This window comes from Phalacrocorax aristotelis, chromosome 1, assembly GCF_949628215.1.
Source record: "Phalacrocorax aristotelis chromosome 1, bGulAri2.1, whole genome shotgun sequence".
Classification (NCBI taxonomy): Eukaryota; Metazoa; Chordata; class Aves; order Suliformes; family Phalacrocoracidae; genus Phalacrocorax; species Phalacrocorax aristotelis.
The window spans coordinates 116594212-116616865 of record NC_134276.1 but is presented as its reverse complement, the minus strand read 5'-3'; the positions used below and the strand labels follow the sequence as shown (position 1 = coordinate 116616865).

Genomic DNA, 22654 nt, shown 5'->3' with positions numbered 1-22654 from the left:
AAATGGGGGGTTTATTATACAACTACTGTGAAAGCTTTTATTCAAATGAAAGAAACTACCTTGTTTACTCCTGGACAGTAACAAAACAATATTTTCAAGTATGTGTCTGGAAAAGATCTCCATTTCAATCTACAATATAAGAAAACCTCATTTTCAAACTATCACCTGGGCCAACAGTAGGATATTTCCTTTTCTGCTGTGTGTCCACCAGGAGAGCTTTGAGGGAGAACCAGTCTCAAGAGTTTGTTGGAAGAGGATTGGAGGTGATGTGTCAGTGTGCTCCTCCTCTGCAGCAGGGGTTCTGCGTGACACAAGAACAGTACGAGTCTGTGGTTAATCACCTGCAATTTGGAGAGGTGGCAAAATTCATATAATCTACGATCTCATCTCTGCCTAGTTTGAAGACTGATGCTTTTTTACAAAGACTGTCTTGCTGCATACTTCCCAGAATCTTTCCTTGCACTTCTTTCTGCTGTGTCATTTGTCTTTATTCTAGACCTCATCTGATAATATCACAGGTTGAAGGTCTTTCCATAGGTCTTGTTATCTATATGTGATGAAATAGGACTATCAGATAGTAAAGTCTGCATTGCGTTTGCACTGAACAGCAGTTGTCTAACATTTTCTTTATCAGGATTTGCTGAGACAATGGAGGCTGTTTCCTCTGAATGATGCACATGTAGTCCTGGCCAAGAAGTAGTTTAAGTAAAACAACAAAACTGTCCTTAAAGTTGGTGGGTTTGGAAGTGGGAGGAAAATTAAGAGACTCAAGATTTTAGTGGAAGCAGAACTCAAAATGTAGGTTTTTGGTTTTTTTTTTCAGTCTCCCTGGGAAAGACAGGGAGGAAAGGATCCACATGCTGCCAGAAAACCAGGCAGAATTTGTTGAAAGCTTTATCAAAGTGATGCATCTGAGGGAAATGATTTTGCTGTGGAGGAATGTTTGGGTTTTCCTTCAGACAACGCTTTTCTGTCAGGCTGCCTTGCCCTGATAACTTCCACCAGTGAACCAACAGCAGCTCGAGGGAGAGACCCTGTAAAAGGTGTGAGGAGGGGAAGGGCAAGGGCAAAGGCAAGGGCAAGTGCGAGCTTCTGCTGTTTGCCTGGGTGCAAAGGGACCTGGCTCCTGCTCTGTGCAGAGGGCTGCCACCACTGCATGGAGGAGGATGCGCCATGGGACAATGGCACAGCAGACCTTGTCCTGTCTGAAATGCTGGCAAAGTGCGGACCCCCAGGAAGCGGCGAGTGTGGGTGGCCTTGGTAAGGTCTGTAACACACAGACCTTACCAAGAAACTAGAAACTGCTACGCAAAAGCTTAGCAGGGAAAAAGTGAACTTTGAGAGCACAGGTGGAGCTTTGAACAGGCAGGTGGGAGACTGGGGAAATCTTACTAAGTGGATCTGAAATACTTGCACAAGAAGGTACTGTATTGGAGCTGTCAGATAAAATCTCAACCTGGGAACCTGCCTAGGACTTTTCATTTTAGAAGGGGTAATTAAACTGTCCTCAGGTCAGGATGGATGGATCACTGTGGTTGGACTGACTTGCAGTGGACTTGAAACCATACCATGTGGTACTGTGTCAACCTGTAGAGATCCAAGCGGTTAGCCTCCTTCATAGGTAAGTGGAGACTCCTGTTGGTAGAGTTTGCATAGTGAAGAGGCAAAGAGCTGTAATTACACAGTTGAGACTGGTGCTTCCTAACTGGCACTGCAATTTTATTGAGATGTTTCTAAGATTGATTTATTCCCTGCGGTGAACACTTCGGTTGGGGGCTGTCTTTCCAAAATCCAGATTCTGTGCCTTAAAACTTAGGTCCGTACTAAGAAGGAGATGATTTGTGTTGTACTCTGCATGGAGTGCCACAGTGCTGGTAATACAAAACATAGAGCCATTCTTGTATGTTCTTTCTCCTGTGGGGAGGCAGAGCATTAATGTGAGCAAGTAACTGGCTGGTCAAACTCTCCATGAGCACCACAGGAAACTTTTGTCTAGCGGGTGTGTCTTTCAAAGGGAGGGTGTACCACATACCTAGGAAGTCCTCATTTGCTACTTTCATATGCTTTTCCAGTTGTGTGTGGTTTTCTTTGTGGGTTCTCGTTTGTTTGTTTGTTTTGTTGTGTGTTGTTTTTTTTTAAAGATTTAAATCCTAGCATTGACACAACTGAATGTTCTAGTTAACATTCATGTTTAGTTAATCTCTGAAGAGTTTAGTTCACTCAGTGAATTGGTGTAAGTGTTAATTGCAAAAAAGCATTTGTTCCAGGCCTGTATAAACCATCTGCATCTGAGGTCTGGGTTGCAGCTATGCTGGCAAAAATCCTCTGTTGCAGATTGGGCTTTAGCTTTCCTCCTTCTTTCAGTTTCAAAATACTCAGCAGCTCTTGAGCATGCCTTTCCCTACTTCAGTTTATTATTGCATTGTAACATGTTCTCTTTTACAAGTACCGATAGTTGTAAAAAAAGAAAATTCCTGGGACAGCCTGGGTAAAATAAAAACAATGTTGCTGGGACTGCTATGGAAGTAGGCGAGAGTGCATCAGAAGGGAAACCTGGGGGAGAACCTGAGGAAGGGGAATGCATGGGGAGGATGGTGCTGCAGTACCCCCTGCATAGCGCTGGAACGTGTGTATATCCCGCACTGCTGCTGCTTTGTATTGGATGTTTGCAAATACAGTAATTTCTTTGAAGAACCAGGATGCCAAATAGCACGTCCGTGAGGTGCAGTGGAAATCAGCATTTGGGATTTCTGAGCTGTCTAAGCAAGCTGGCACGTTTGCTTGGCTCCGTGCAGGCCTGCTGCGGTGGGGACAGGAGGGAGGTGAGCTGGAGCAGCTGCTGCCGTGCCCAGACCGGCCATTGGTCTGGAAATGACTTGTGCACGGTCAGGTCAGGGATCTCAGCACCACGTTTTGGCAGGGGAGGACTGTCTCTGTGGTCAACTGGCATCACAGCTTGCTGAATAATTCCTAGAAGCCTTTGGCCTTGGGTATATTTTTAGGAGTACAACACTTTCAAGAAAGCTCGTAGCAGCAGGACAGTGTTAAAATGTGTCCAAACACAGAAGCAAGGATTTATCTTCCCTAGGAAGCCTCCTGAATCTGTCAGGTCTTCTGTTGCAGACGCTGTGAGTACTAAATAAGGTTTTAAGCTCTCTAACACTGTGAACTCATTTTCATTTCTGATAGAAAAATAACAGACTGTCACATGCAACTTTTTTCCTTTGCATAATTCTGATGTGACACTTGACATACAGCACAGATGACAGTGAATGGCTTCTTAAAATTTAAGCAGATGATTCAGAATTAATTGTGAAAAACCACCTTATTGTTGCCCCAGGAATTCAGTACAGACAGCAGTTGTCTAACAAGATTATCCAGCTTCAGCTGATCCTCCAAACTTCTCATTGATAAAGCAGCTAAAGAATATAAAATGATAAGCCTAAGAAACTATTTCCAAACAAAATTTCAAAGGGTTTTTTACTGTTGTTGATTCTCCCCCCTTGAGAATCTATTGATGCTGGCTTTCTAAGATCCTTTAAAACATAACTTTGTGATTATGAAAGCCTTCAGCACTGTAGAGAAGTTTAGATACTACTTTACGCTAGGGGTGCTTGTAGACAGCACTTCAGCTCTTTGTTTCCTGAGTAAGAAAAAAAGTATGCAGTTTCAAGAGGGTTGAGCAAAGCTATCTTTTAGATTTAGATTAGAATACTTATATAAAGAAGCAATAATTCTAGCAGCTGTTTTCTCCTTAAGTTGTACGCTGAGAAAACGAAATGCATCTTTCTATATGATAAGAACATTTCTCTGTAATCTTGATGTACACTTGCAATATATTGCAAAAATTTTCACAAGGACAGTATTTGCAGGTGACAACAGATAATGTTCATTTGGTGGTGAAGAGAAGCATTAAACAAGCTGTATCTAATTGCCCAAATCCGCTGAAGGCACATCAGTACTCAGAACTGCTTTAGGAGAGTTCAGAAACCTCCAGTGTATTCTCAGCAATTGTAGGCTGTCTATGGCCCCTGTAGTTTCTGAGAGAGATAAAGATTATAAGATGTGCTTTCACATAATAACATGGTAAAAAGTAGGAGTAAAGGACAGAGGCAAATGGTTAATGTACTGATCTTCAGAGAGAAGAAAAATCAAAGGCAAGCCATTGCTTCTGTATGATCTGGCCCATTATGTACGGGAGCAGCATTGTGCTTAGTGCTGTTGAAAAATGCTGAATTCCTTTCCCTGGACTGCTTAGAGCCCAGCTCTCACATTGGGAAGTTGGGGGATTTAGCTATGGACTATAGCATGACAAACTATTTTTCTACCAGGAGACTGGAAAAGACCAAATTATAACTTTGAACGCTCTGCTAAAATGCCTTTTCAGTTTTACCCTTTGAAGATGCTGAAATTTACGGTAAAAGGCTTTTAACAGCAATAGTGTTGAGAAGTAATGAGAAATACAGTATAAGGTCTCAGATCGTGTGTCCTTTTGTAGGTACACGTGTACATTGCATCTTATTTTTGCCCATCATTTCTATGTTTTCTATTTTAAGAAGTCATTACTGAAAACTACATTTCCTTAGTGTTCAAAACAAGTCTTTGCTCCTTGAAGCTGAAGAACATTTTAATGTTAACTCTTCTGGAAAAGAACAATGAATAGATTCAGGCAAGTCTCCATATCTCTATAGTCCCTTGTTTCTTTTTCTAATTTCAGTTTTTCCCATTTTTATCCACTAAGTGATGACATTACATTCTGGGATTCTTTTACCTCTTTGTTTCTTGATTCTCAATCTTTAGTGTGTAGCTAGGTCATATATATCAAACATTCCCCCTCATAGTTCCAAGATTTAAAGACTCTCTTACAAAGGTACAGATATAGCTACAGATAGTTGTATGTACTATCTATATACTATGTATATATTGTATGTAGAGGGTGCTCTCTCTAATCAGTTGTCCTGAGTGTCTACTGCTTCACATAAAACTAGCAAGCTCAGGAGAAGTAGCTGAATCACTCACTTATGATACTTATATGGCCCATCCAGCTCTATCACTGTACCTTTGTGATATGTTTGTGGTATATAATATGTAGAGCAGCAAATCCTAAGAAAAGTACAGGGCTAAATCCGCTGCAGAAGTAAGGACTATCTAAAAAACTTTAGTCCTGTGGTACATGGGCTCCCTCTCCAGTGCTGGAAGATTAAAGTCCTGAAGATTGTGCTGTGGTTTCTTTGGAGCATGCACTTAAAAAAAAAAAAAATCTCAACCAAACAAAAAGAAACCCCAAAAGCACACCAGGAGAGGGACTTTGTGAACAGAGGGTGATATCTTGGGTAAGGGAGCCAGTGGAGCCCTTCCTGTCTGATGTGTCTGGGAGCTACTGTAACTTCATGCGCACTTTTTTATACAGCTAGAGTATGCAGCCAGCATAAAAGCATACTTGCTCAATCTAAAAGGGCACACAAATAAACTTTTGCCTGCCTGGTACTACGGAGTTGTGACATAATGATTGGGAATGGATGGTGGCAGGGGGTGCGTTGGCTGTAGGCACACTGCATGTGTGTATCCTTGTGTTAGGAAGGTCTGTAACCTCCATGAGTGCCCCGTTCCCTCCCATGGGAAATCTCTGTATCCTTCCCTGGCTGGGGTGGTTCCTGGGGGTGTCCTTGGCTTGTTTCGCCTTGCTGGAGGCTGTGGGACAGGGCTGGCTGGGGAGGGAGGGCACCACACCTCCCTGTTGGCTCCCAGCCTGGCCAGGCCACGCTGTACCCAGGCACTGAGGGATGGGGAGAAATCTGCCCTCCAGCAGTGGCAATAGTCCCTGAGGGCTGTGGGTGTCTATTTGTGTCTCCAGTAAGACTTTCAGCCCCTCTGAGGGCAGGAGACTTGTTGCATCTGCTGTCAGAGAGCAGCAAGCTCCAGCACCCACTGCTCCAGCTGCTGTCTGTGGCCGGGTGCTGGTGTGCGACGGGTGCGCGTTCCTCTCCACCCCCAAGGTACAGCTCCTGCTTAGCAGGGGGATAACTGAGCCCTCAGGGTCTGGTTAGTGACTTGCTATATTAGGAAAAGCTGCTAGGGCAGATAAAATGAATGTGGTTGCCAGCATCTGAAGAAATCAAATATATTGTCTTTACTGGAATCTCTGCCTGTTCTGTACGTGTTTAACTCTGGGTTTCAGGATTGAAAAGTTCCAACTCTATTAGCTGCAGCATCCAGGTTTGCTGGTGCTTGACATCTACTGCAATATTTATTATCCCTTCTGATAATTTAGATGGATTGCTTTAGACCCAGGCAAGCAATCACAGTATTTTCCTTCTGCAAGTAATTTATTCCAGTTGCTTTGTTCTCTCTGTTTCTGATGCTGAAACTTTTTTTTCATTAGGAGGCACTAATTAATTAGGAGGAGCTAATTTAGGCCACGTAGCTACCTTTGTCCTAAAATCTTTGAAACTCTTGTGTTGGAAATAACATTTTATTAATATTGCACCTTTTTTTTTTTTCTGTTGATTACTGCAGTATGACCTGGTTTGACCACAATATCGATTGTCAATACTCTCAATTCACTAGAAAGTATGCTGCACTGCATGGAAGAAAAACTCATAGACATAACCATTTATTCATCAACCAGTCTAAATCCAAACTTTAATTTAAAAAAAACCCAACCCTATAACAAACAGCTTAGGAGCTTTCAGAAAACATGTGATTTGAGATAGCACTGTAGGAGGGAAAAATGCTCAAATATACTGAAGTCCTTTTTTCCCTATTATTTTCAACTAGCAGTGGCAAAAATGCTGCAGACCTTTAAATGCCATGGAGTTTTCTCATATATCTCAGCTGGAGATGAGATAAAACATGGAAAGTAAGTACTGAAGAACACTGAAGAAAGAAGCAAAACAAAACAAAACCAACCCTGACAAAAAAGAGACCAAACCCCAACAACAAAACAACCAAAAAACCCCAACAAACAAACCAGAAACCAACCCAACTGCCAAAATAGAATTTGGCTTCTAATAACCATCAAATATGGTTCAGGATCATTAGATTACCTTTTGTTATGATGAAAAGCATTGCTGCAAGATGTGTTTCAGCTGTGTTTAATGGGATCAATAGGTTTACGCTCCTTATTATGTTGAAATGGATAAAGATTTTAATACAGATAAATGGGTTCCTGACATGGTCTGTTGTTCTGTTTATATATATCTGCTGCTTTTATGTTGGCTTCTGACTTCTGTGATGATTAAGAGATAATTGCTTTTCCTGTAGTGAGCAGTGGTGAAGTTGGATGGCAAGAAGGAAGTATGTTCTTTGTACAAACGTTGCTTCTGCAGTAACATTTGGCAAGAACGATGGCGCTGGTGTTTGTGTGTAATGCATGACATAACAGCTGCCTCTGCCCAGTGCACCAAACTCTGCCGCCCTTTTTGCTGGTTTGCCTCTGCCCAGTTTAGAGTACTGTGGCAAAGTGTGCCTCTTCAGGCTTAAGAAATAGATGAGTCGGTTTAAACACTGGAGATCATTATTCAGTTAGAAGTAGTTGATATCTGTGCCAAAACTATTTTGAGAAGGTCCCTCTGGGATGCTGGAGCAGGGCAGTATGGATCAAGCAAGTGTGCTGGCACTTTCATGTCTTCCTGAACCGATTTCTCTCTTCTGCATCAGGGCATCTGCTTGTCACCTTGGTACTCACCCTGCACGGCCAGGATCCCACATGCCCCGCGATGCTCAGCAGCTGCTGCCAAGCAGGGTGGTAGGGTCTCTTCTGTTCATTTGTGACTGCAAAGGTAGTAGGTGATCTTGAGTGAATTAATGACTTAAGTGTGTCTATATGTAAAATGGACATTCCAGTACTTGTGCTTCATAAATATATTGAAAACTGACAGCTGTGCAGGTAGTCCTGGCATTGAAGGATTGAAGTAAGGAATAAAATGCACTTAGGCTAGAAAGTATCCAGTTCAAATAACGTTACTGCTTGCAATTGTTCTTCCTTTGGTCTGACTGTGGGCTAGTTTAATCAAAGCCATTTAATTTCATCAAAGGTCGTCTAGATGCTGTGGAGTGGAGTGCCACTAATGACCACTAGGAAGTTGTGCTGCAGAGCAACTCTGAAATAATGGTGCTCGATAGTTACAGATGTTAGCACGGTCAAATGCTTGCACGTTGTTCGAGGTAACCTTGTAAAGACAAGTGATTATGACAAGTTTGGGTCTAGCTGGGGCCTCAGAGGACTGCTATTAGTAGTGCTGTATTCAGGGAAGCAACAGATCCTTCCTCCTTTCTTTCTCCTTCTCCCATCCCCTCCTGGTGCGATAATGAAATGCAACAGAAAGGGGTTCTGTTCATCAGATGTATTGGGCATTTTGAACATAAGGTGATTATTTCTCAGTCTTTTTTCCCCAGAAATTTCCTTCCAGCTAGACAAATAGAGGTACTCCAGCTGGGACTCCCTGTCCTGTGCCACTGACAGTATCATACATGTTTTTCCCTGTCTGGCTGAACACTTGCCAGACCAAGGCCTAAGGTCTGTTAGCCTTAATAGGCTTTAAGAAAAGAACTGTTTGATTGTTTCTTAATAGTGCAATTTCCTATCAGCCTAAAGTAATTAAAAATCGTTTGGTGCCATGATGGTTGTTACAGAATATCCAGAAGGAGGATATTGACCAGTCTTCAAAGTACAAGAAGTTGGTGTCTTGGTGGCTCTTCCTTTCCTAACATGAAAGAGTAGAGGAGAGGTACTTGGGACCTTTTATTCAGCATTTTGAGGTGCTTTCTTGAGTTTTTGTGTGGTTAAGAAGTATGCCTTAGAAGGAAGCTTGGCTGTGTCACTGATGGTATTGTGCTAACAAAAGTCTGCAGTATAATTTTTGAGAGGAGACATCCATCTAGGAAATCAGTAGCAGGGGGCTTTTAATTTGCTTGATTCCATGGCTCAACAAAGTTATTTTCCAGCCTGAAACTGAAGTATTTGAGGTTGGACTGCAACTGTGTGTACAACTTTCATCTTATAAGAATAATAGTAACAACAATTTTTTTTCCTAGGGATTCTTCAGCTGCATATGTTGGCTTCATTGCATGTTGATAATAAAAATGGTGTTATAAATTGCAACGACTTACGTATGGGAATAGGTCTTTTAAATATTCTCAGTTTGCCATAGATGATGATTTACTACACCCACACTCTAAAAGCAGTTATGTGAAACCAGCAAAAGGTGTGTCACGGGAAAGGCAATTGCCTTTGAAAAGTTTTCATAGGCTGCGCTATTAAGTATATGTGTGGTCTCAGAGAGGCAGACTAAAAAGTAACTGCCTTTAAGAATTTCACAAATGTTGCTTGGGACCCCTGGGAGATGCGATGTTTGGATCACTTATCTATCAAAAAGAGAGACTGATGAGCACAGGAACTTTCTTCTGACTGTAGTAAAAATGCCAGTCTGTGCAATTCTTGCTGTTTCAAGCCTTTGCTTTTCATTTCAAAGTCTACTGACCCTTAAGACCATTTGATCAGAACATTAAAAGCACGTTCAAATCCCATGTCCTTTTCAATCAGGATATTTTTATTCCTAGATATATGCTATAGATGCTAAAGAATTGACGATTCAGTTAGTAGGGGGCAAAGAATCCAAATGCCTCATTCTGGACCTACCTTTGTGTGGTTAAAAATTATGTTTTACCAGCTATAAAGAAGCTTCTAGTGCTATTGCTATAGCCATATATAGATGTTTGAAAAGACAACCAAGGCTGCCTATATTTATTAACTTTAGCCAAAAGGTATAGAATCCACTGCTTGCTTTTCCTAAAGCTCTGTTTATGACCAGAGAAAAGCTCATAAAGATCTCCTATTCTCCATGAAACAGGATGAAGAACCTCATCTAACAATTTCTTGAGAAAGCCTTTCACCATCTGGTTGACTTCCTGCTTTTTTTTAAAGGACATTTCATCTGGTTAAATATTGGAAGCAGTTGAGTATCAACCTCAGCAAATAAGTTATACCGAAGTATCTGAAGTTGTAGTGATTTAAAAGAATTAAGTATGGTTTAATAGTATTTCTCTCATCTGCTATATTGTGTCAGGGACTATATTTATCTGTTCAGTTATATATTCAATACCTAGGCTTAATGGTGCCCCTGTTTCTCTAGGCACTACTGCAATTTTCCTACCTGTACATATGGAGTTAATGAAATAAACCTTCTTTATGAAGGTCTATGAAGTAGCCCTTCTTTCAGTACATAGAATTATGGTAGTAATAATAATAATAATGAATGGCAATGGAAAATTCATCTATATATATAGCTTTAATTATCCAGATTTTCTGTGTTTGGACATCTGGATTGCCAACAGTACATGACACTTCAATTGGCTGGGGTTTTTTTATTAATCTTTCAGATGTTTGATAATATTAGCAACAGAGTGTCTATGATTAGGGAGAGCAGATGAATATTTCCCACCCCTCTATTTCCTTCCTCATGTACTAGAAACACAGGAACCACAGAGGTTAAAGACAAGTTTTTGGCTTTTGCTTTAGCTGCAAAGCAACTTTTAAAAAAAAGAAAAAAAAAAAGAGGATGACTTAGTGCTCCAGGAGAGGCAGACCAAGTACTTCCTTTGCTTTAGTGGCAAAAGTATCTTGAGGACAAGTCGAGCTCAGTTCTCTGTTTTGTACAGCTTTTAGAATATCCTTCTGTGCAATTTGACCAAATGCTCCCATTTGGCTCTTTCCCCATCCATACAACTGGCAGCACCGAGTTGGTTACATTTCCCCTGCCCACCTCTGTACAGGCTGCAAGTAGTCAGAGCAGTGAGCACTGTCCATTAGCTCTGCAGCAGAGGACCCAGCAGCAAATCATTCCTGATGCATCTCCCAGGTAGGAGATTTGTTTTTCTGTTCCAGTGCTTCTGATCTGTAAGGCAGAAACCCAGCTTAAGTGCACTGAAGGGTTACAGGTGGCCTTGATAGCTCTTGCTTGAACTTCCTAGACTTCTTTTGATGGGAAAAGTACAATGTGGGCCTTATGAATTTAAGGGGGAATACTGAAAACACTGGGTGATTTATTAAGCCTGGAGAACCAGGCTGGAATTATAATGGGTATCTAAGGTGCTGAAAAGCCCTTTGAGACAAGGAGCTTACTATTAAGAATGACTTACTGTTCTTAATGGCCATTTGCATTTATAATATTTTTTTTTTAATCTTGAAGCAATTACAATTTCACTCAGGTGTGGAACTGTAGATGAGTGTTTGAAGGTGCAAGCTAGGGTTATTGTGCAAGCACTTTGCTTCCCAACCATCTGTTCAGGCAGTTGGAAAAAAGCCTGCTCTCCTAAAGCATCAGTGTTTAGGAGCTTTGATGGATGCGCAGGGTGAATTGAAATTGAATGCTGAACCTGGTAATTGATCCTTTACAATCACACTGCCAAAAGGCGTCTCCTCCGAGGAAGGGCCATCTAAGTTTAAGTGCCTTAAACTTCTAAGAACATGGATTCAGACATGGCAAATCAAAACATTCATCGTGCCTTGTATAAGGCTGCAGTAATTGTCTTAGTCGCTAGTGCAACAAGAGGACAGAGAATAACTAACTTAAAGATAATTTAGCTGGTCAGGAGCTGTAAACCTCTCTCCAAGAAAAGTCAGTGGAAAAATGCTTTGACTAAGTACTCTTTGATGTGTTTAAATTAAGGATAATAAGGCAGAAGGAGGTCCTTGGGTTTCCTTGTTCCCAAAGCAGAGGTACAGGTTGAAGGTCTCTTACATAAAAAGATGTAACTCAAGCATGTATCTGTGAAGAATAATTTTTGTAAGATTTCTCTCCAGGTCTTATTTTCTTTAATAAGAAAGTTCATTTTCCAGAAACAAGAGTGTGGCTGAAAAATAACTGTGCTTCAAAGGGCCGCATTCTCCTCCTTGTCAAGGTAACTTGGTGCTTAACTAGAAAGTCAGTCCTTTATCCATTTCGGATGGCTGAAGCTAAGCTGTGACGCATATTTGATTTCAGTGCTGTTGGCAGGCGGTGTTGTTTGAAAGCAGTGAGACCAGAAAAGAGCTTTTTTGCCAAGGATGGCAGATGACCCAGCATCAGATGAGGCATCACCAGTGTTGTTCTGTGGCAGGTTATCCATGCCACATGCTTGCATATGGGCCACAACGGGATTTGGCATTATCCTTAGTGCACTTGGCACCTCAGCAAGCAAACTACACACATGAAATTCAGGAAGGAAAATTGGAGCAATCTGTGCAGTTGGTAGGCTGTCTTAAAGCACATTTAACATTGGCAGATTCCTCTCTTAGGCTGAGCTTTATCTCCATGTTTTACATTGCCTGTCTGTCTTGGCAGAAGCTGGATGAAGGATTAAAAGTAACAGAAAGCATTTTTTTTAATTCTGTCAGAGAAAGCTATCCCTAGGCTTAAGCCTCTGATAGTGGAGAAAAGTCCCCGCTTAATATTTATTCTAACACAGTGGTACCTTGCTTGAGTGTATGGATGAAATAAAACCTAGCTGGGTCTGTCTTTATACTAATGACTCTAAATACAATGGACTTGGGAACTGGGAAAGTCAGCTAGTTCCCAAAGTGACCACCCAGTGTTCCCTCTGGGAAACTCCTGTTTAAAACCTTGAGAGAAAGGGCCCTAGCAGCCACCCATGTTTTAAATCCCAAAGGGGCAAGCTTCAGCTGGCACCCTGTCTCGTTGTCTGCACTGGTCAGAAGGATTAAACCTAATCACTTGGGAGTGGGTGGGAATGACACCTGCTTTGTGAGCCTCTGGCATGGCTGGAGGTGGTGTATGTCCTCCTGTTGCCTCTTCATGCATGAACTGTGGCTCGAAAGCCCCACGGGGAAGCTCAGAGAAGCTATTCTCGCAGGAAGGCTGTCTGCTGTGTTCAGAATTTAAAAAGTACCATGCTGGAGCATTAGAGAGCAAGTTGGAAGTAAATTAAAACAAATCAATTAGCTACAAGTGCTATTCAGAGAGTGTTTCAGTTTGAAATAGGCACCTAAAAGCATGAAGTATTCTGTCAAATTATTGAACATAAGGGTGGAAAATGGAGGAAGTCCATTTTAGTACACGTTCAGCCACATTAATTAGAGCAAACTGATCATTTCCTTCTGCTGGGAAATGTTGAGTCTGTGCTCTCAAAACAAGAGCAGCTCTTTAGAGGGTGAACTCTCTAGCATGTTATCATGTACAGGTTCCCCTTATGACTGTATAAGATTTCAGTACGCACGTGTCACGCTCCATGCTGGGAACATGGGGGGAAAATAATGCTTTCAAACACAAGTGATGGAATTTATTTGACTAAATGCAGCCATCTAATCCTGAATTGTCACCCTGCACAGAGAAGCAGGCATCTCTGGGGAGCTGTTATTCTCATCCTGAAGTAGATGTTTCGGTTGAGTCATGTGAATTATGCCTGAAGGTGTGTATTTCTCCCTACTGATTATAAAGGGAACCTGGGAAGACTAATTCAGATACAGAAAACTGCAGTGTGGACCTCTAGAGATTGAGGAAATGAATCCTGCCCAAGATACCAATAATAGAAAGTTGGCAGATAGATTTCCAAGCAGAACATTTATTGAGTCTATAGTGGTGTTACACAATGGTCCAAGAAGGTTGTAGAAGTGCTTAAAAGCTATGGGGATGTCAGGGCTGCAGTGGTTCATCCGTGAAGATAACCAACAGAGCAAGGCATGCAGGAAGTATTTTTCAGGACGTTTGTGGTAATGTTAATGCTGAGATCACTTCTCCTGGGGAATTTATCCCACAGGGGTTCACCAGCTATCTTTACACTCTTGTAAAAGAGAACTCAGTGGAGAGGTAATAGGAAACTAAGGCTTCATCTCATTTCAGCCTGTCTGTGTAACTCTCTGCTTATAAGGTAGGTGCCTTCCTGTAATCCTTTTAACATTAAAGCTCTCCTTTTCCTTCTCTTTTCTAATTGGAAAATAGTATATGGTGCCACTTAGATTTTATCCTATCTGTAATAATCACTTTCTCGTAAATGAGAATATGGAAACCTCACATGTGAGGTAATGGCCCAATATATAGAAGTAAAGAGCTTTTAGTGAGTCTACAACAATACAAGTAAAATCTCAAAGACTTTATATATTTTTAAAACATACCGTGGACATTGGGATTTGTTGAGGACCTGTGTCTAACACAGCAAAGGCTGGCTATTTCCCTATATTAAACTATACAAGCATTTCTGATGTCAAGGACATGAAATTGCAAGCTGCTTAATTTTTTTTTTAACTGATATGTGTCTCTATAAAGACAATGAATTGTAACTGCCTTGTCCTCTTGTGCAAAGAACAATGAGTCTTAGAAGGCAAAAGCTTTAAAGATTGGTAATTTAATTACAAAGTGCCCTAAATGAAAAGTCTCATCATTTAAATAAATTTCCTTTGGGATGAAAGAAGTTTCTCTCAAAGGAAATTGCAGCAGATGTGTGAGTATTGTGGAATACTAGGGAGACCTTGGCATTTGAAGAAAGAGGCCTTTTAATGGTGAAGCAATTGCTGCTTCTAATTTTGAAGTACATGCCTATGTGTAAACACTGTATGTATGTATATAAAATTGAAGAATATATATACATACACACACACATATCTCTGTGTATATACACTAAAAATAGAGCCAAAAGGAACATGTCTTTCCTAATAGTGCTGTGGGGGGCACAAGGTGGTAGCAGGAGAAGTTGCAGGGAGTAGTGAAGAAACAGTATAGAATGAAAAGGACACCTGGAGCCAAAGATGGGACCTCAGCTGCCGGGGCTGGGCAGCCTGCACAAAAATCATAGAATAGAATCATAGAATCATTAAGGTTGGAGAAGACCTCGGATCATCAAGTCCAGCTGTCACCCCAACATCACCATGCCTCCTAAACCATGCCCTGAAGTGCCATGCCTACATGTTTTTTGAACACCTCCAGGAATGGTGACTCCACCACCGCTCTGGGCAGCCTGTTCTAGTGTCTGACCACTCTTTCAGAAAAGAAATACTTCCTAATAGCCAATCTAAACCCGCCCTGATGCAGCCTGAAGCTGTTTCCTCTCGTTCTATCGCTAGTGACTTGGGAGAAGAGACCAATACCCACCTCACTACAGCTGCCTCTCAGGTAGTTGTAGGGAATGATAAGATCTCTCTCCCCTCAGCCTCCTCTTCTTCAGGCTGAACACCCCCAGCTCCCTCAGCCACTCCTCATAAGACTTGTTCTCCAGACCCTTCCCCAGCTTTGTGGCCCTTCAGTCCAGCCTGTCCAGGTCCCTCTGAAGAGCCTTCCTACCCTCGAGCAGATCGACACTCCTGCCCAACTTGGTGTCGTCTGCAAACTTATTAAGGGTGCACTCAGTCCCCTCATCCAGCTCATTGATGAAGGTATTAAACAAGACTATCCCCAAAACTGAGCCCTGGGGAACCCTGCTCGTGACTGGCCGCCAACTGGATTTAGCTCCATTCACCACCACTCTCTGGGCTTGGTCATCCAGCCAGTTTTTTTACACAGCGAAGAGTGCACATGTCTAAGCCATGAGCCGCCAGCTTCTCTAGGAGGATACTGTGGGAGACAGTATTAAAGGCTTTGCTAAAGTCCAAGTAGACAACATACACAGCCTTTCCCTCATCCAGCAGGTGGGTCACCCTGTCATAGCGGATAAGGCTGGTCAGGCAGTACCTGCCTTTCATGAAGCCATGCTGGCTGGGCCTGATCCCCTGGTTGTCCTGCACATGCTTGGTGAGCTCACTCAAGATGAACTGCTCCATAACCTTTCCTGGTACTGAGGTCAAGCTGACAGGCCTGTAGTTCCCCGGATCCTACTTCCGGCCCTTCTTGTAAATGGGCATCACATTGGCAAGCCTCCGGTCATCTGGGACCTCCCCTGTTAACCAGGACTGCTGGTAAATGGTGGAGAGTGGCTTGGCGATCTCCTCTGCCACATCCCTCAGTACTCTTGGGTGGATCCCATCTGGCCCCATAGACTTGAGAGTGTCCAAGTGGTGCAGCAGGTCATAAACTGCTTCTTCCTGGATTATGGGGGGGGTTCATTCTGCTCCCTGTCGCTGCCTTCCATCTCAGGGGGCTGAATATCTTGGGGATAACTGGTCTTACTGTTAAAGACTGAAGCAAAGAAGGCATTTAGTACCTCAACCTTTTCCTCATCCTCAGTTGTAATGTTCCCCTCTGCATCCAACAGAAGATAGAGATTTTCTTTGATTCTCTTTTTGTTGTTGATGTATTTGTAAAAACATTTTATGTTATCCCAAAATCAACCTTTGCTACTTCCCAAATTGCTGGCAGGACTTCTGAGAGTTCATTGCTTGTCACGTGCCCCTGCCAAAGCAAAAACTGGCAGGGATGGAGGGGAGTGCTGAATGTCTTCTCCCAGCAGCTGCTCTCAGGTCCCATCAGACACCATGGCTTGGTGTCCCCACCTCTGTGTTTTCTGGGCCAAGTGGGTTGCAGCAAGGAGGCGCCTGCTCCTTCTGCACTGTTGGCAGCTGCCAGTGGTCCCTCTGCCTGCATTTTTCCCAGGACAGTATTTCACATCACCACGTAGGTTTTGGTTGCCTCAGTCTTCACACACCGATGCTATTAGGAGTTATTTCAAATAACTCTCACAACCTTCCTCCTCAGCAATACAGAAATAACTTGGAGAAGCCGCTTCGGGCCCTTGGTTTAAAATGACCATTCTGAGTGATGCTGGTACAGGCTCTGCTATGGGAAGCTGGTACATTGTATCTTCCACTCTCTACAAGCTAGCTGATCGAGTATTCCGGTTCGTGCAACAGGCTTCAAGGGATTTTACTGCTTAATCTGTATTTATTTGAAGTAGCGGTTGTTCTTAGCATTTTTTAAATTAAACAATCATAGAATCACACTTTTGGTAATGTATGCTGCTAGGCTGCTTTCCTAGTAGTTTCAGACCAGTTAGACTAATTTTCTTAAATCTGTGTAAAATGTATTAAATCAATCAACGTTTTATATAATTTTATTCCTAAATTCAGCCAGAAATATTTTATAACTTTCTCTGCAGGAAACGTCCAATTGACTGGTTTAAAGTTTCTTGTCAGGTTCAAAATTATATTAACCATTTAACTAGTATAAAGGGGGGATGGATGAAGAAACATCTGCTTCAGAAAGGCTTATCAAATTTTCACCCCATCATCATCAGATTAGTGCTTTTTCTTCATTCAGTTACACAATCTCAAAGCACTGTCTGATGATTTACTGCAATTTTCTGCTCGCTCCTTTGATCTAGAGAGTGGGATTTAAAGGTTACAACTACTAGGCTAGCAGGAAGCGTTGTTTTAATAGGAGACATACATACATATTTCCTGCATTGTAGCAGTTGTGGTGATTTTGGTAAGCAAAAGACTTTGCTTCATTTTCAAGCAATAAAATGAATGCTTCTAAACGATTAAGAGAGTCCCCAAGTTGCTGTGCCATGCATCTTCAAGCTCCTGCATTGCAAGGGTAGCATTATATATGGGGAAGGGGAATGTTGGGAGTTACCCTGCAGTTATTTTGTTTAGAAAGGATGACTGGCAGGGATTTCGAAGACTTGTGCACCCAGAAACATTGGAAGTTTCATATTTTACAGTATCTCTGTCCACCCCGCTGTACCTGAGCACTGTCGCCTGTTTGAGTCCTCCTCAAACTGTTCAGTTCCTTTACAAACGCTCTCAGAGCTGGCTGTCCTCAAAAGCCAACAACTAAGTGGGTGATCTCAAACCACACTGATGGGGTTGCAACCTTGTCATATTGATTTTCTGTGAATTCACCACTGAATTAGAGAGGAGGTCCTCTCCAGACCTTCTTTTCCTTGGAGAAGAGTCCAGGCCTCTAGAATCCCATCTGGGATACTACAGTGCTGGGTAGATGAGCAAGGTTTTCTGCAATAATCACGTTGGTTCTGCAATAATGACAATGGTTCATTAATAGAATATCAATTATTCTACAATTACCTTATTCTGTCTGTTTTGAATCCTATAAAACTAATTTGTACAAGAGAGGTGCTGATTAATGTAATGCTACAGTGTGAAACAGTAACAGCACAACTGTAAATATTTGTTTTATGCATTTTTTGTAATAATGCATTTTTGCAATAAATATATAGCTGTTTTTAGAGCAGCAATTACATGACTTCTTGCATTAATTTTTGTGGAAAGTATTAAAGTATGGACAATTTTATTGATGTAATGAATATAAACTTGCATACAGCTAATGCTAAGTGATGGGGAAAGGGAGATGTATTAAAAAGACTTTGTGTGTGTATATATAAAGTAAGTGATCCTTAAGGACAAATCAGGGGAGAAATTTGCTAAGCAAGCATGTTTTACTGGCTTGATGAATTTTTTTAATTTGCTGGACTGCTGCTTTAGGCAATCCATTAGGTATCTAATGGAAATGTTTAAAATAACTATTTTTAAATGACATTTTCAGTAATAAGCCAAGTAAGCCAAGTACAAATATAGTATGCAAAGCAGATAATAAAGTTCACGTAATACACAGCAAATGGACTATGGGCACATTTTCTGTTTCTAGATTACTTTTGTTGAAGATTGAGAGTTCACATCCTGACTGCCCAGAGTTGTAGTAGCAGGACAAGATATACTTGGGCCTGCTTGCAATGCACAAGTGCCAGTTCTGTGTCTCAAAAAAATAAAATCTACCTGCTTATGGCAAGGAAGAACTTCTACCTAGGAAACACTACCAGTTTCTCCTAAATGCAGATTTGTTCTGGACCCTCTTGCTGACGTCGTAGGGTAGATGGAGCAGGGAAGCAAGTGCTGGAAAGCAAACTCTGTACCAGTGCATGCTTAAGTTTAGAGCAGGTTGGTGCAGTATTTCGATGTCTGAGCATGCTGACACTATTCAGAACTTGAACAAAAGGAAAGAGAAATAAGGCAGAACTTGCTCATTCTTTGGAAGATTTGCAAAAGGTCCTTAACAAAAGAAATTACATATTTTTGTGTTTTGAACAAAGCATAAAGAAATGTGCGGGTTGTGACTGACAAGTTTCGGTCCTAGAAAGGGTAGAAGTGTGAACCCTTCAAAAAAGACCTTGAAAGTCAAAATGGTTAAATCATGCTGTTAGCCTATCTTTCCCACGATATCCAGTCTGAGGTGAAGAATGAGGAGATATAACTGTTTATAGTCCTTTTCAAAGGCAAACGAAGTGTTTTCACATAATGCTTTAAATATTTTTCTCTCTTTGGGGATATTGAAGTGGCCGTTTTGGGAACAAAAGAAAAGAAAAAAAGATGTCCAGGTCTCTCCTAACTGTGGGGACTGCTTTACTTGTTAAAAATAACCATTACATTTATTCCTCGGAAACTCTAAAATTTGAGTGCCTTGGCTCCGCATTCATATCATTGCCGTCTCAGCAAGCACAGGTGCAAATATGGAAGCCTGCAGCATGAAAGCCAGCCTCCCTGTCGATGCTGCTGTTGTGTATTTCTTCCCCAAATGTAAGTTCCTGAGTCCCTCATGCTTGTCAGACTCCAGTTCTCATATAACAATTTCTTCTCTGTTATATGAGGCATGCTAAAGTAGAAGCATTTAGAAGAGCAGAGCAAAAATGAATGATGCCTTTCTGCAGCCCTTTGGGGTAAAGGTATGATTCAGAAATGGGCAAGCTGCTTATGGCACGGCAGAGCTGGCACAAATCTCTGAAGCATGGAAAAAAGTGTGACTAATGCTGCCTTGAGGGTGAAGGGGAGGTGTAGTGGGAGGAACTGAGCTGGACTGGAAAGTCGGGGACTGCTGGGCTGCTTCTGTCAGGGCAAGGGCTACGGCAGCTGCTGTGCTGGGATGAGCCATGGGCTTCCTCCCTCAGTGCGGTTGGTGGTAGCAACCAGCCCAGGGTGGTGGTGGCTGGGTTTGTTTGAAGGGCTTCCGGCAGAGAAAAAATATACTGTAGGCTGCAACCATTTTGTCAGCCCAATGCCCTAGACAACTGGAAATACTTAAAGACACAGCTGGCTATGCCTTGCTGTGGGTCAGCAGCAGAAGTAGGAATTATAATGCTGATCTCTTGGCACCATCAGTTCAGAGTTCTCATGACCAGTGGCCAAGCAGCCAACAATGTCTGTGGAGTTTAACTCAAAAGTGTCCCCTCCCTATCTTGGCCATAAAGAGTTGGGTGAATGGATAAGACAAGATACTGCCGAGGAAATGAAAAACATAGAAGGTGATGAGTGCTTCTTGTTCATCCCTTTTTGAAATGTGATGAGACAGTTGCCATAGAAATGGTATTCTCTGCTTGATACAGTGTGCACCAGTTCCAGGAAGCCATTGATGGTTGTCACAAATAGCTTTCTGTAAATTTAAATATCTCAGAGTAATGTAAGGGAAAATATGTCCTGTGTTTTCTTGTAGAAGATCAGATTCTGTAAGATCTGCTTTTACTAGAAAAGGAATGACTGAGTTGGGCATCAGCTGTTACACATGATCTTCAAAGTGAATGTAACTGCGGTTTGTTTTAGTTGTAAACAAACCAGAACATGTTTTTCAGTTAAAAAAAAAACAAAACCAAAAACAAACCAAAAACCTTGCATCTTTTAAGACAGTTTTGGTAGAACTGAACTTGAAAATACTCTTGATTTACATTACCAGTCTATAAAGTTACACAAATTAATTTGGTTCAGAAGACAATTTTTGGCTGTTTGAAACAATGGACTCCATAAGAGTAAAGAGCTTTGTGAGAAAGTTTTCAGCTGTAAATAGTCTGGGATATTCAAACTCTCATAAATACAGCTAGTAAGTGTGTTATGAAAGGTCAGTTAGCAAGAAAGATTCTTCTCAGTTCTTTTTGTGGCTAATAGTTATTTATCTCAGTTGTGTGCTTCGGTATGGCAGGAGGTAACAGCAGCTGGATGGAGAGCACCAAGCATGTAGAACAGTACAAGCTTCTGGTCTGCTTTTCTGGTTAGCACCTTGTTCTGCAGAGCCTGGCTGAAAGCAGACATCTTCAGGCAGAAGCTATTCATCAGAGCAGTGAAAGTTGAGCTACCACAGGGAAGGAAGAACGACCTGTACCAAACAGCCTACTGAAATAACATTTAAGAAAATGGAGGCTTGGAAAGTATTTTACAGGTGAAAGGTTCAGTTCATGTCTACATATAGTAGCTCATGCTATCTACAAAATTTTGACAGTGAAGCATTATGCTTGTAAGAATTTTTTTCTTTTATTCAGAGATTAAAAAGATATGGAAATTAAATCTATTTTATGGGAGCAAATCTCTATAGAAGACTAGACCCTACTGCAAATGAAGATAGGGCCATTTGATTTTCTCACAAAGCTTTCTGGACTGGAACAGTGTTCTTAAACAGCCCTATATTCTTCAAGAACTGAGACTGATTTTAAAAAAAATGTGAAGAGACTTTTGTTGCTTTCCTTTTCTGATAGTTAAGTCCGGAGCTGCATACAGGCATACCAGTAGTAATTAATTATAAAATTTATCTGGCCAGGCGAATGTGCTGTGTAACATACAGATGGAGGGCTTACTCAAATGCTGCAGTCAGAGGAGCGTTAGGTTGCTTCTCCTGTGCTGCCCTTCTAGTATAAAAGGGCCTCTCTGGCACATCATGCCTTAAAAATTGAGGGTAGGGCAGCTGCAGGCTAGTACATTAATTAATGGGAAGAGCTAAGTCTATGTGAGAGTTTAGGTCAGAGATTTAGTGTTCTTTGTTTCTTTCCATGGAATTTGCCAGCTGCTATAAATTACCAAAATATCCACTGCTACTGTGATGGGGAAGGATGAGCTTTACAGCAAGGCAGCATCCAAACCACCCTCAGGGCACAGTGATCAGGCACTTGACTTGCTCCAGGGTCTCTCTGGATCCAGCAGGTGAACGTCAGAACCTTTTTTCAGACTCAGTGCCTCCCAGGTGTCATGCCTGGCAGGGTTTTTACTCAGTCCTGCTCTGCTCTGCTTTGCTTGTTATTAATTATTATTGTGCAGCAAGGGGGCAAGGAAAGTCTGCTTGAGTCCTGTGGGGACAAGGAGAGGAGTTAATGATTCCCCTGTGCTGGAATCAACTGAGCAGAAGTGTGTGTCACCCAGTGGGCAGCAGATACCATTTGGGGAACCCTGGGGACATGGGGGTCCCAAACCGGCTGCTATCAACTACTGTATGGGATCCAAGGTGCAGATTTGTGATTGAGGGCTGTGGTCATGCCTTCTGGAGAGATGCTGTTGCTCAGCAGTTTGTTCTTGGAGAGCTTGCCTACTGACTTCTAGTTCATTACAGGACAAACTTAATTTGGCACTATTGATTTCCAGAAGCCTAAAGCCACGCTGAGGTTTAGTGCTCTGTTTCTTACAGTTAGTGTAAAAAAGCATGTGCTGTGTGGTAAGATCACAATGTACTTGTTCAGTATTAGAGGTATAGCCAGCTTTTTTACTAGGAGTAGTGCTTTTATTCATCATTGTATAAGAAATTGCAAAGCTATTTTCTCAACATCAATAGTGATCCTGTTCTTACCTTTTCAACCTCTGATTTGTCAAATATCATTTATCTTGACAGTACTCAATTACTTGAAATAACCAGATTGTCTATCCTGAAATGGCCTACTGTGAGGATCTCAGATTTGAGAGCTCTTAGCTCACCAAGTTAATTTACGTGATGCTGCTAGCATCTTGAAAATACTAGTTTCAGTTTGT

General features: G+C 41.7%; 1 protein-coding gene and 1 long non-coding RNA gene across 5 annotated transcripts in view; one reads left to right on the top strand and one right to left on the bottom strand.

The window, feature by feature from the left end:
- HTR1F (5-hydroxytryptamine receptor 1F) overlaps positions 1-22654 on the bottom strand; it is a 120480-nt gene that overhangs the window by 15943 nt on the left and 81883 nt on the right. For 3 of the 4 annotated variants that reach the window (XR_012662133.1, XM_075102538.1, XM_075102546.1), the window contains exon 3: positions 166-301. The exons of the other annotated variant lie outside the window; for it this stretch is intronic. The gene's annotated coding sequence lies outside the window, so the exon portion shown is untranslated. The remainder of the gene's footprint in view (positions 1-165; positions 302-22654) is intronic. 4 annotated transcript variants of the gene reach the window in all.
- Positions 1-22654, top strand: part of LOC142061464 (uncharacterized) — a 124552-nt gene that overhangs the window by 41297 nt on the left and 60601 nt on the right. The gene's annotated exons all lie outside the window — the stretch shown is intronic.